This window comes from Pelophylax lessonae (genome assembly GCF_965119305.1).
Source record: "Pelophylax lessonae genome assembly, chromosome: 10".
NCBI lineage: Eukaryota > Metazoa > Chordata > Amphibia > Anura > Ranidae > Pelophylax > Pelophylax lessonae.
This window is the reverse complement of record NC_138777.1, coordinates 54,550,248-54,562,126: the sequence shown is the minus strand read 5'-3', so window position 1 is coordinate 54,562,126 and position 11,879 is coordinate 54,550,248. Positions and strand designations below refer to the sequence as shown.

The 11,879-nt window shown below is 44.0% G+C and overlaps 1 protein-coding gene across 1 annotated transcript in view; it reads left to right on the top strand.

Annotated features, from left to right (window-relative positions):
* Positions 1–1,358: 1,358 nt before the first annotated feature.
* The window catches only part of TCP11L1 (t-complex 11 like 1), a 65,679-nt gene continuing 55,158 nt past the window's right edge, over positions 1,359–11,879 (top strand). Inside the window, exon 1 of the mRNA XM_082270560.1 lies at positions 1,359–1,370. The gene's annotated coding sequence lies outside the window, so the exon portion shown is untranslated. The remainder of the gene's footprint in view (positions 1,371–11,879) is intronic.

The window sequence follows — 11,879 nt, the reverse complement described above, 5'->3', positions numbered from 1 at the left end:
TAGTATGAGCACTGATATGGAACTGTCTTATAGTATGAGAACTGATATGGAACTGTCTGATAGTATGATCACTGATATGGAACTGTCTGATAGCACGAGAACTGATATGGAACTGTCTGATAGTATGAGCACTGATATGGACCTATCTGATAGTATGAGCACTGATATGGACCTATCTGATAGTATGAGCACTGATATGGACCTATCTGATAGTATGATCACTGATATGGAACTGTCTGATAGTATGAGCACTGATATGGAACTGTCTGATAGTATGAGCACTGATATGGAACTGTCTGATACTATGAGCACTGATTTGGAACTGTCTGATAGTATGAGCACTGATATGGAACTGTCTGATAGTATGAGCACTGATATGGAACTGTCTGATAGTATGAGCACTGATATGGAACTGTCTTATAGTATGATCACTGATATGGAACTGTCTGATAGTATGAGCACTGATATGGAACTGTCTGATAGTATGAGCACTGATATGGAACTGTCTGATAGTATGAGCACTGATATGGAACTGTCTGATAGTATGATCACTGATATGGAACTGTCTGATAGTATGAGCACTGATATGGACCTATCTGATAGTATGAGCACTGATATGGACCTATCTGATAGTATGAGCACTGATATGGAACTGTCTGATAGTATGAGCACTGATATGGAACTGTCTGATAGTATGAGCACTGATATGGAACTGTCTGATGGTTTCACTCCAGTTGATTGGACCTCTGTACATTTTAATAATAACAGGGATGGTAAAGCTGCTGTGGTGTGTAGGATTGGATATTACAGATGGATAAGAAATTGTCGCCATTGGCTGTTTGTATCGCGGTAAGATCCCCATGTCATGACTCCACGCTCTGTTCGGATACAAACAATGACTGCAGAGAAGCAATGAGCATGAGCAGAGCAAGCTGTCAGCCGCAGCCAGTAGAGATCTAGGACAGATAAACCAATAGGAAGAGGTTTTCCTGTGCCAATGACAGGCAGCGTTACATTCTCCGTCTACGCCCCCTCCAGGGCTCAGCCTATGGCAATTCTTCTGTCATCTCTGCAAGCAAAACAATCTGCATCCTCCAGTAGCAGCAGTGAGTTCAGCTTCCGTAAATAAATATTGCCCGGCCTTCAATGGGCTGCACCCTAACCGCTGTGACTTGCAGGATCTCCTCCTCTCACTGTGTGCCATTATTATTATTACCGATCGCTCATCAATTATTATTACCGATCACTCATCAATACCCAGCCGGAGAGATGAGAATAGACAGCGGGGGAGTCCATAGAGTGATGCTCGCCCTGCTCCGTGTATAGAGCTGTCTTGGCCCGGAATCACGCTGCTGTCATTCATACGTTCGGTGAGTAAAGCTTCCTTCCCCCGCCATTCATTGCATTGCTGTCTGTATGGGGGAAGGGGGGACATCTCGGTGATTGGTGGGTTCCGGAGAGTTGGCGCACCTGGCAGTGTCTGGGTGGGATGTCATTGCACAGTTCCTGGCTCTGCACACCCGCTGTGACCCTCAGAGGGGCGCTCTCCCACTCCCGACTGACACCTTGTTGAAGAATCCAAGACATTTAAAAAATGCCCACCAGGCTCCGCCTATCACTGAAATATTGGGTGGTCTGACCCTTTAAAAGCAGACCTGCTTTGAATAGATGTCAGTCATCCTATAGAGCAGGGATATGCAAACTGTGGCCCTCCAGATGTTGCAGAACTACATGTCCCATGAGGCATTGCAAGACTTTGACAGCCACAAGCATGACACCCAGAGGCAGAGGCATGATGGGACTTGTAGTTCTGCAACATCTGGAGGGCTACAGTTTGCAGATCTCTGCCATAGAGCATGCTTTGATTATGTTTGCTCAATATCCAAGCAAAAATAAAATGTAATTGTCTCCTCAGTCTTGATTCCAGATCTCTTCCTAAGCCTGGCCATACATTTTGCAATTTTCCTTTTAGATTTACCAAATCCATATAATATGAGAGCAAACCTTTCAATTTGTATGCAATACAGCAGGCCCTTGCACTACATAGTTGAAGGTATAGCCCCGTACACACGTACTGATCGTCGGCCGAACGATCGGCCGTCTTTTGTCCGGTGCTGTCCTGTCGGTTGAAAACTGCAAAAGACTGCACACAAATTTTGTCGGCCAACAACAGCCGACTACAGAAGTGATGTCATGTGATGGTTAACTTTCCGTGTGTTTTTTCTTTTCTGAGCATGCCCAGTCTTGCTAATCTGCTGTCTGTCGGCCGAAATCTGTACTGACTGAGGAACAATCGGCCGTTCTGGTGTTGGCCAACAAAAATTTTAATGCCTGCACGACAGATTCTGTTCGGCCGAAAATGCGCTGTCCGCTGTCGGAAGCATCATGCTAACAAGCCTACAATCGGCCGATCGGTCGTCGGGCGAGTATTTACGGCCGACAATCGGTACGTTTGTATGGGGCTTAAATCTAAAAGAAATTGGACAAGAAAATTGTAGAACGTATGACCAGCTTAAAGGATGACTCTACTTTCGTGGGGGAGAAAAATAATATAGCGTATACAATTGGGACACAAGTCATATTGTAATTAAAAATGACCTTTCCTTTTCAACCTGCAGCTCTGTAATATACAATGTAATATACAATGTAATATACAATGTAATATGGCAATCTGGAGCTGTTCTGTACACAGAATGTATACTGACCACACCCCAGAAAGATCGCCGTCACTCTTCCCCGATCGTCGGGGAATCTAGTTTGGAGATCCGCCCGCCTGTGTAAACAGAGCGGGCGGATCTCCTAAGTGACAGGGAGTGACAGATCGGAGTGTTTAGCATAGCTGAACCTGTGATCTGTCCCTGTGTCACTCAGTCACCTCCCCCCACACACGTCAGTAAGCACCAGGCATACATTAACCCCTCCCTCTCCAATATAATTAACCCCTTTCCTGCCAGTGTCATTTTTACAGTAACAGTGCATATTTATAGCACTGATTACTGTAGTAATGTCACTGGTACCCCCAAAAGTGTCAAAAATGTCAGTCAAGGGTCCGATCTGTCCGCCGCAATGTCGCAGTCCCGCAAAAAAAAAAAAAGGTCGCTGCCATTACTCGTTAAAAAAAAAAAAAACACCAAAAATGACAGAAATCTTTCCCTTAGTTAGTAAACGCAATAACTTTTGCGCAAACCAATCAAAATACGCTTATTGTGATTTTTTTTTTACCAAACATAGGTAGCAGAAAACAAATTGGCCAAAAATTAAAAAAAAATGTGATTTTTAAATTTTTTTTGGGGGGGAATTTCACATAAAAAATGTGAAAAATATTGTTATTTTTTCAAAATAAACGCTCTTTTGTTGTTTATAGCGCAAAAAGTAAAAATCGCACAGGTGATCAAATACCACCAAAAGAAAGCTCTGTTTGTGGGAAAAAAAAGGACATTTTGGGTACGGCGTCGCACGACCGCGCAATTGTCAGTTAAAGTCGCACAGCGCCAAATCGCAAAAAGTGGCCTGGACGTAAGACAGCAAAATCCTCCGGTGGTAAAGTGGTTAAATGCAGTCTTTAGTCTGTTGGGATTTGTCTCTACTAACTTTGCACATCAAGACCTTGCAATATTTACCCACTCTTCTTTGCAGAGCTGCTCAAATTCAGTTAAATTTGATGGTGACCGTTTGTGGACTTCAATCTTCAAGGCATTCCACAGATTTTCCAATGAGATTTAAGTCTGGTCTGTGACTAGGCCATGCAAAGACATTCACCTTTTTCTTCTTCAACCACTGTGTGGTCATTTTTGCTGTGTGCTTAGGGTCGTTGTCATGTTGGAAGGTAAACCTTTTTGCCATTGACAACTTTCTGGCAGAGGGCAGCAGATTTTCCTCAAGAATTTGAAGGTATTTCGCCCCATCCATTCTTCTTCTATCCTGACAAGTCCTCCAGTCCCTGCTGCAGAGAAACACCCCCATACCAGGATATTACCTCCTCCATGCTTTTTGGTGTTATTTGGATGGTGAGCTGTATTGGATTTCTGCCAGACATATTGTTTGGTATATACACACGTGTGTGTGTGTATATATATATATATATATATATATATATATATACACAGTGCCCTGCGAAAGTATTCAGCCCCTTGAACTTTTCGACCTCTTGCCACATTTCAGGCTTCAAACATAAAGATATAAAACTGTAATTTTTTTGTGAAGAATCAACAACAAGTGGGACACAATCATTAAGTGGAACGAAATTTATTGGATATTTCAAACTTTGTTAACAAATAAAAAACTGAAAAATTGGGCGTGCAAAATTATTCAGCCCCTTTACTTTCAGTGCAGCAAACTCTCTCCAGAAGTTCAGTGAGGATCTCTGAATGATCCAATGTTGACCTAAATGACTAATGATGATAAATAGAATCCACCTGTGTGTAATCAAGTCTCTGTATAAATGCACCTGCACTGTGATAGTCTCAGAGGTCCGTTTAAAGCACAGAGAGCATCATGAAGAACAAGGAACACACCAGGCAGGTCCGAGATACTGTTGTGGAGAAGTTTAAAGCCGGATTTGGATACAAAAAGATTTCCCAAGCTTTAAACATCCCAAGGAGCACTGTGCAAGCGATAATATTGAAATGGAAGGAGTATCAGACCACTGCAAATCTACGAAGACCTGGCCGTCCCTCTAAACTTTCAGCTCATACAAGGAGAAGACTGATCAGAGATGCAGCCAAGAGGCCCATGATCACTCTGGATGAACTGCAGAGATCTACAACTGAGGTGGGAGACTCTGTCCATAGGACAACAATCAGTCGTATACTGCACAAATCTGGCCTTTATGGAAGAGTGGCAAGAAGAAAGCCATTTCTTAAAGATATCCATAAAAAGTGTTGTTTAAAGTTTGCCACAAGCCACCTGGGAGACACCAAACATGTGGAAGAAGGTGCTCTGGTCAGATGAAACCAAAATCAAACTTTTTGGCAACAATGCAAAACGTTATGATTGGCGTAAAAGCAACACAGCTCATCACCCTGAACACACCATCCCCACTGTCAAACATGGAGGTGGCAGCATCATGGTTTGGGCCTGCTTTTCTTCAGCAGGGACAGGGAAGATGGTTAAAATTGATGAGAAGATGGATGGAGCCAAATACAGGACCATTCTGGAAGAAAAACTGATGGAGTCTGCAAAAGACCTGAGACTGGGACGGAGATTTGTCTTCCAACAAGACAATGATCCAAAACCTAAAGCAAAATCTACAATGGAATGGTTCACAAATAAACATATCCAGGTGTTAGAATGGGTAAGTCAAAGTCCAGACCTGAATCCAATCGAGAATCTGTGGAAAGAACTGAAAACTGCTGTTCACAAACGCTCTCCATCCAACCTCACTGAGCGCGAGCTGTTTTGCAAGGAGGAATGGGCAAACATTTCAGTCTCTCGTTGTGCAAAACTGATAGAGACATACCCCAAGCGACTTACAGCTGTAATCGCAGCAAAAGGTGGCGCTACAAAGTATTAACTTAAGGGGGCTGAAATATTTTGCACGCCCAATTTGTCAGTTTTTTATTTGTTAAAAAAGTTTGAAATATCCAATAAATTTCGTTCCACTTAATGATTGTGTCCCACTTGTTGTAGATTCTTCACAAAAAATTATAGTTTTATATCTTTGTTTGAAGCCTGAAATGTGGCAAAAGGTCGAAAAGTTCAAGGGGGCCGAATACTTTTGCAAGGCACTGTAGATACCTCGTAATTTATTTATTTTTTTAAATGAGCCTTTAGAACTTTTAACCATGATCAGTGACTGGTGGGTGCAATGCACAGACTCCTGCAGACTCTTCCTCCAGGTACCTGCTCATACCGAGGTGCAGAATATCAGAGAGTAGGGATGAGCTTAGGCGTGTTCAGACAAAAATCTGAACCTGCATAAGTTACCCCGTCAGGAAGCTGTAACTGCGGACAGCCAATCATAAGTGTCTGAGGCATTCCCCACCCCCAACATCATATGTACAAGGGGCGTGCATGTATGCGCCTGTGGGGCAGGGAATGCCTTAGCTGCTTTAATTGGCTGCCCACAGTGCCAACTTCATTGCTCATGTGAGTTCGGACTCATTGTTGAACATGCTTGAGCCCATCCCTGTTAGAGAGCTGAAGGAAATGTCAATAGAATCCAAGTACGGTGATCACCACGCTTATGTTCCATCAAGTGCTTTAAGTCCATTTGCTGTGGAACAAATGGGACTTCTAGTGCAATAATGAACTGGGACTTGTACTTTAATGATTACAGATCTCTGTGAAGGAATGGTGTGGCTGTGCTGGCGGAGTCACACACAGCTGTGCCAATCTTACATTCTGACTGTCTGTAGATGATGACATTTTCTTTCTTTCAGCCACGGGTTAAAGGAAAGAAAATTGCTTAATTTCCCCCATCAACACAGTCAGTGTTGATGTGGGAATCCCTTCGGCTGCAGTATTGTATTCTGACAGTGGGAGGTTATCCTGACGTATTGTATTAAATAACCTGACAGGCTGGTTGTACTGTTAAATAAGCCAAATTTTGATCGGTCTATAGTAGGCTTTACAGTTGCTGTGGGGGAGTAGAACATCCACACTCCCCCTGTCGGAGAATGGGGGGGGGGGGTTTTGGCAGTGGGAGAGTCCGCTAGGCACCATGTTATATCTCAAATTTAAAATGTAACATGGTCATAAAGGTGGAGTAAGGCCCCTTTCACACATACGGTCTGTTTGTCCGTTTTTCATCCATCCGTTGACGGATGAAAAACAGACATCAATGCATCTCTATGTAAAAACGGATGATCATCCGTCGTCTTCCGATTCCGTCAATGTCCGTTTTTGGAACGGATGAATGCCCTATTTTTCAGCCGTCAAAAAAACGGATCGGACGAAAAATGGATGTAAATGGACAAACGGTCAGTTTTTCATCCGTTTTTTGCATTGGTAGTGGATGTAAACGGATAAAAAACTGATACATTTTGACGTGACTGAACTGATGAACTGAACGGACTGTATGTGTGAAAGGGGCCTAAGCCTTTTAAAGCCTAACTCCAGGTTTACTTTCAATTTTACATAGTTCTCTCGAACCACGCTGTCCCATACAAACTATTTCCTGTAGCCCAGGGCTCAACAAACCCCGGGCACCAGGTCGCATTTGCGACTAGAATTAGTGACCTGGCGCCTGGGGTGCCCTGCAGGAGGTGTCCTGTCCCTTTTGTGCCCCCACCTCCTCCCTGAGTGCACGGACTTCTGCGCTGTCCGAAAATTGAGGCCCCGGCTATATAATCTTTTTTTTTTTCCCTCATCGCCATGCCACAGCCACAGCCGAAGGCCCCTTTCACACGGGGTGTCTGATCAGGTCCGCCTGTCAGTTTTTCAGGCAGACCTGATCGGACCCTTCATTCTCCTCTATGGAGCAGTAATCTGCCGCCATCTGATCCTGTCCGCCAAAAACAGACGGATGGTGGTTCTATTTTCTATCCATCCTGTGGATCGGATCAGATGGCATCGGATGGAAGGAGACCGACAGTCTGTTTCCATCCAATTGTGCTATAGAGGAGAGTGGGGTTCTAGTGGTATTTATGTGTAAATTTAGTATCCATTTTATTAAATAAAGCTTGGTTGTTAGTTTAAAAAAAAAAAAACTGGCTCCTAACTTTTTTAGCTGGCTCCTAGATTTCAGGCAAATTTGTCAAGCCCTGCTTTAGCCCCTGTCAGAGATATAGTAACTGTATGTAGCATCAGCTATGTACAGTATACAGTGCTGTGTTCTGGAAATGGTACGTTTCTGCTGCCGGAACAAAATTCCTATCAGCCATTCACAGAAAGCCTTGTATCTTTATCAATTAATACAAAGCTTCCTCTGATTGGCTGAGGTAGAGAGGTGGGTAGATGACTTTATGATCTACACAGGAGCCTATCAGAGAAAGCCTTGCAGTGGCGGCCGGTCCACAAGGGGTGCGGCCCCCTAAGCCTGCATAATCTGCAGTGTGCGGGATGCCGGACCAACAGATCTCACCCTGTCCGTCACCCCCTCACAAGCATGTGACCAGAGTCCAAGGCCCCAATCAGCCTGTTTATGTTGTCCTCGGGGCGCAGAGCACTACTCCCTGAACCCTCCCACCATGCGATACCAGCAAATCAACATTCGCCATTGGCTTCCCACCCCGGCCAATCAGGACAGGAGGCCGAAGACTCAGAACCTGGAAAGACGACCGTATCAACACAGAAGCTGAGGCGCCGGGCACCAGGGAAGCTGTGACCAGTGGAGGTCTCCACCCATAGGGTAAGTGCGGACCTGGAAGGGCCTGCCCACACCCCCCCCCCCCTCCCAAATCCTTCAGCACCAGCGGCCACCTAAGCCTTGTATTCAATAATTTAATAAAACAACCACAAGGCTTTCTGTGAATGGTTGAGAAACACTCAGTCCAACTTGATTTTGTTTTGACAGGAGAGAAGAAGTCGCCGTACCACTGCCAGAACACAGTGCTGTATACTAAACACTGATCAGCCATAACAATATAACTACTGACAGGTAAAGTAGATAACATTGATTACCTCATTACAATGACATCTGAAAGTGAATGGGATAGATTAAGCAGCAGCAAGTGAACATAATGTCCCCAAAGTTGAAATGTGTTGAAAGCAGAAAAAAATGGGCAAGGGCCAAATTGTCGTGGCTAGAGAATTGGCTCAAAGCGAATCCAAAACTGCAGCTCTTGTGGGATGTTCCTGGCCTGCAGTGGTCTAAAGAAGGAAAATTGGTGAACCAGCAACAGGGTCATGGGTGGCCAAGGGTCATTGATGCACATGGGTGGCAAAGGCTGGACGATGTAACCTGTTACAATAAAATCTCTACTGTAGCTCAAATTACTGAAAAAGCTAATGCTGGTTCTGATAGAAAGGTGTCATAACACACAATGCATCGCAGTTTGCTGTGTATTGGGCTGCATACCCGCAGACTAGTCAGGATGCCCATGCTGACCCATGTCCACAGCCTTAAGTGTTTACAGTGGGCAGATGAGCATCAGTACTGGACAATTGAGCAATGGAACATGGTGACCTGGTCTTACAATTTCAAGAATGGTTTAAGGAACACAAAAACAAGTTTAAGGTTTTGGCTTTGTTGGGGGAAGGAGCCTGATGATGGCGCCAGCACAGAGTTCATGCTAGGAATGCCAAGAGACCCTATCCCACACATGTAAAGCAGGAGCTAGCCTTAAATCCCCTGTGGTATGAGGCTGGCCGGAGGTGGTGGTTAAGTGACTCTGTCACCTGGGACAACGAGGATGGCAACAGAGGAGGGCTAAATCGGCGGACCCCTGGCGGCTGTGACTGATAGAGACCGGAGCCTCGTGGGGAGAAGAGTAAGAGAGAGGATGGACTGCTGACGTGAGACGCAGAGACCGAAGGACTGCGGGGAGACTCAGGAATTTCCGGCGGGACTCGATAGTAATCGGCTGTCCCCGGTCACACTTGGCACAAGTCGCTGACCTCCTGAGTCTGAACACCTGAGGAACTGGCAGGGAGTACTGTGGGAGCTGCTGGAGGGGAGAGGCCAGCCATCCGCAAAATAACAGGCTGTCTATTGTAAAGGAAGGAGAAGGATATCTATTTAAAGCAGCACTCCCTTATTCAGCAGGAGTGGTGAGTCACTCGCTACTTACTTCCCTGACGCTATTATATAAACCCTGGACTTACTGGGGGCAAGTTTTCTCTACCTGTTTTAAAGGAAAAATACATCTACCGAACACCCTCAGTCATATACTTAAAGAACTTAAAGAGCTCTGAAGACGTCACCGGAAGTGACGAAACGCGTTAACTTGGAATGCATAGCATGGGTACGTTACGTTGGTTGGACCACAAGCCGGAAGCTAGTTCCGAGAGGACGTGCAGCCTGCGCCGCACCGCTGACCACCAATGCTAAACGTCTGGAACAATTTTAAATGCTGAAAACCCTATTAGGGTAAATAAAATACCTTTATTTCAATACTGCACTATTTGGAGCATCCTTCTCTCTCCCACATATCGAACCGGATCGTTTACTACGATTGTTGCCATCCCATGGGATAACATCTCGAGGAGATCCGTTGAGCCCAGGGGGCTTACTAAGCCTGATTGGTTCTGGTGCCGTACGGCATTCAGTACCTACATCATCTGGTAAGTGACCCGACCATATTACCTATTTGGGACAAGGAACAGCTGAGATTTTATTTATCAAGTTTGAACAGGAGCACTTTGTATGAACTTTGGATAATTATTATATTTTTAAAGGACACCAAGCACTATTCATATTTATTATCACACATCACTATTTATAATTTTAACCACCATTTTTTCAAGATATATTCACGTTTTTACCCACAGCAACTGATATTGATCCGAAATTTATACCATTTTATATTTATTTCTATTAATTACTATTATTTGTGGAATTGTATTTAACACTATTGCACTTTACAATCACTTGAGTGTTGGTTTAGAGATAACATTAAGCAAGCGCTGTATTTGGTCGGATAGACCAATCGCCCACATATACTTAAAGAAGCTCATAGGTGGAAATAGATGATGAGGGGAAATCGGTTAAAGGAGGCGGGACTGCAAAGTCACCAAAAATAAGTGCTAGCCCTGGGCCATGAAGGGAATACCAGGAAACCAACTACTGAAAAACAGCTGGGGGCCCAGGGGAAACCAGGACCAGAAACTTACAAAAATGGACAGAACAAGACAGCACTTGAGAAGAGTATGCTTAACCAATCAAAAGTAAATCTAGAGATTGAAAGTGATTGAAAGTGACACAAAGGCAGGACTCGTGAAAGAACATGTTTTTAAAACCCAGTTGCCAACCAAAATAGAAATGGCGGATAATGTTCTCAAAATTAGAGCTATTACTGAAAACTGATATGGTGACACTCCATAAAGACCTGGGCCAGATTTTGAAATGAGTGGAAGATACAGAAAAGGGACTGGACTCTCATACTCAAGAGATAAGGGAATTAAGAGAGGAAGTGAAGCATTAGAAGTTGAACACAGGGACATTGCTTACAAAATAGACCAGAAAAACCGAAACAGAATGAAGAAGGTATTCAGCCCACTGTTAAGCTGGCCATACACCTGCCGAAAAATCGTTCGGAAATCTGTCATTTGGTCCAAACCGTTTTTCCTCCAGATAATGGACACAAATAGAAAATCGTTTTCAACTTTTCAGAGCCGAAAAATCGAAGGAACAGTTTTGAAATCTGCCGGCCGATCAATAAACGAACGATAAATTGAAAGGTTAATGCGTTTCTCGGCCGACCTATTTGCACTAGGTATATGTGACAAACTGAATTCATTTATGTCCATTGAACGATTTATCGTTTGAAATTCGGACATTACATGATGGCACGATGGTCTGCTCTCAGGGCCGATTTTTAGTTTTTCGAAAATGAGTTTGCCCGATATTTCGGCAGGTGTATGGCCACCTTTAGGCAGACCAGTATCGGAGGTCTTGAAGATAGAAAGAGTTCATAGGATCAGAAAGCCACAAAGTGTAGCAAAGGATGACCCCAGAGACGTTATAGTGACGTTCCACTGTTATGAGGAAAAAGCACAGATATGGAAAAGTCTGAGGGGTGCATCTCCAATAAAACATGAAGACAGAATCCTACAGATATTCTCTGATCTATCACCTAAAACATTGGAAAGAAGAAAGAACTTAGAACTTAAAACCTCTCTTGGAACATATGCGTAAATATGATATGCAGTACAATTGGGGGTTCCCAGCTTGCCTGGTAGGCTGGAAAAAACAGACGCTCAGCTAAACTGAGACTTTTGTAAAAAGCTTGAGTTCCCTTTGCCAGATATCCCTGGATGATCGTACAACAGGAGAGAAA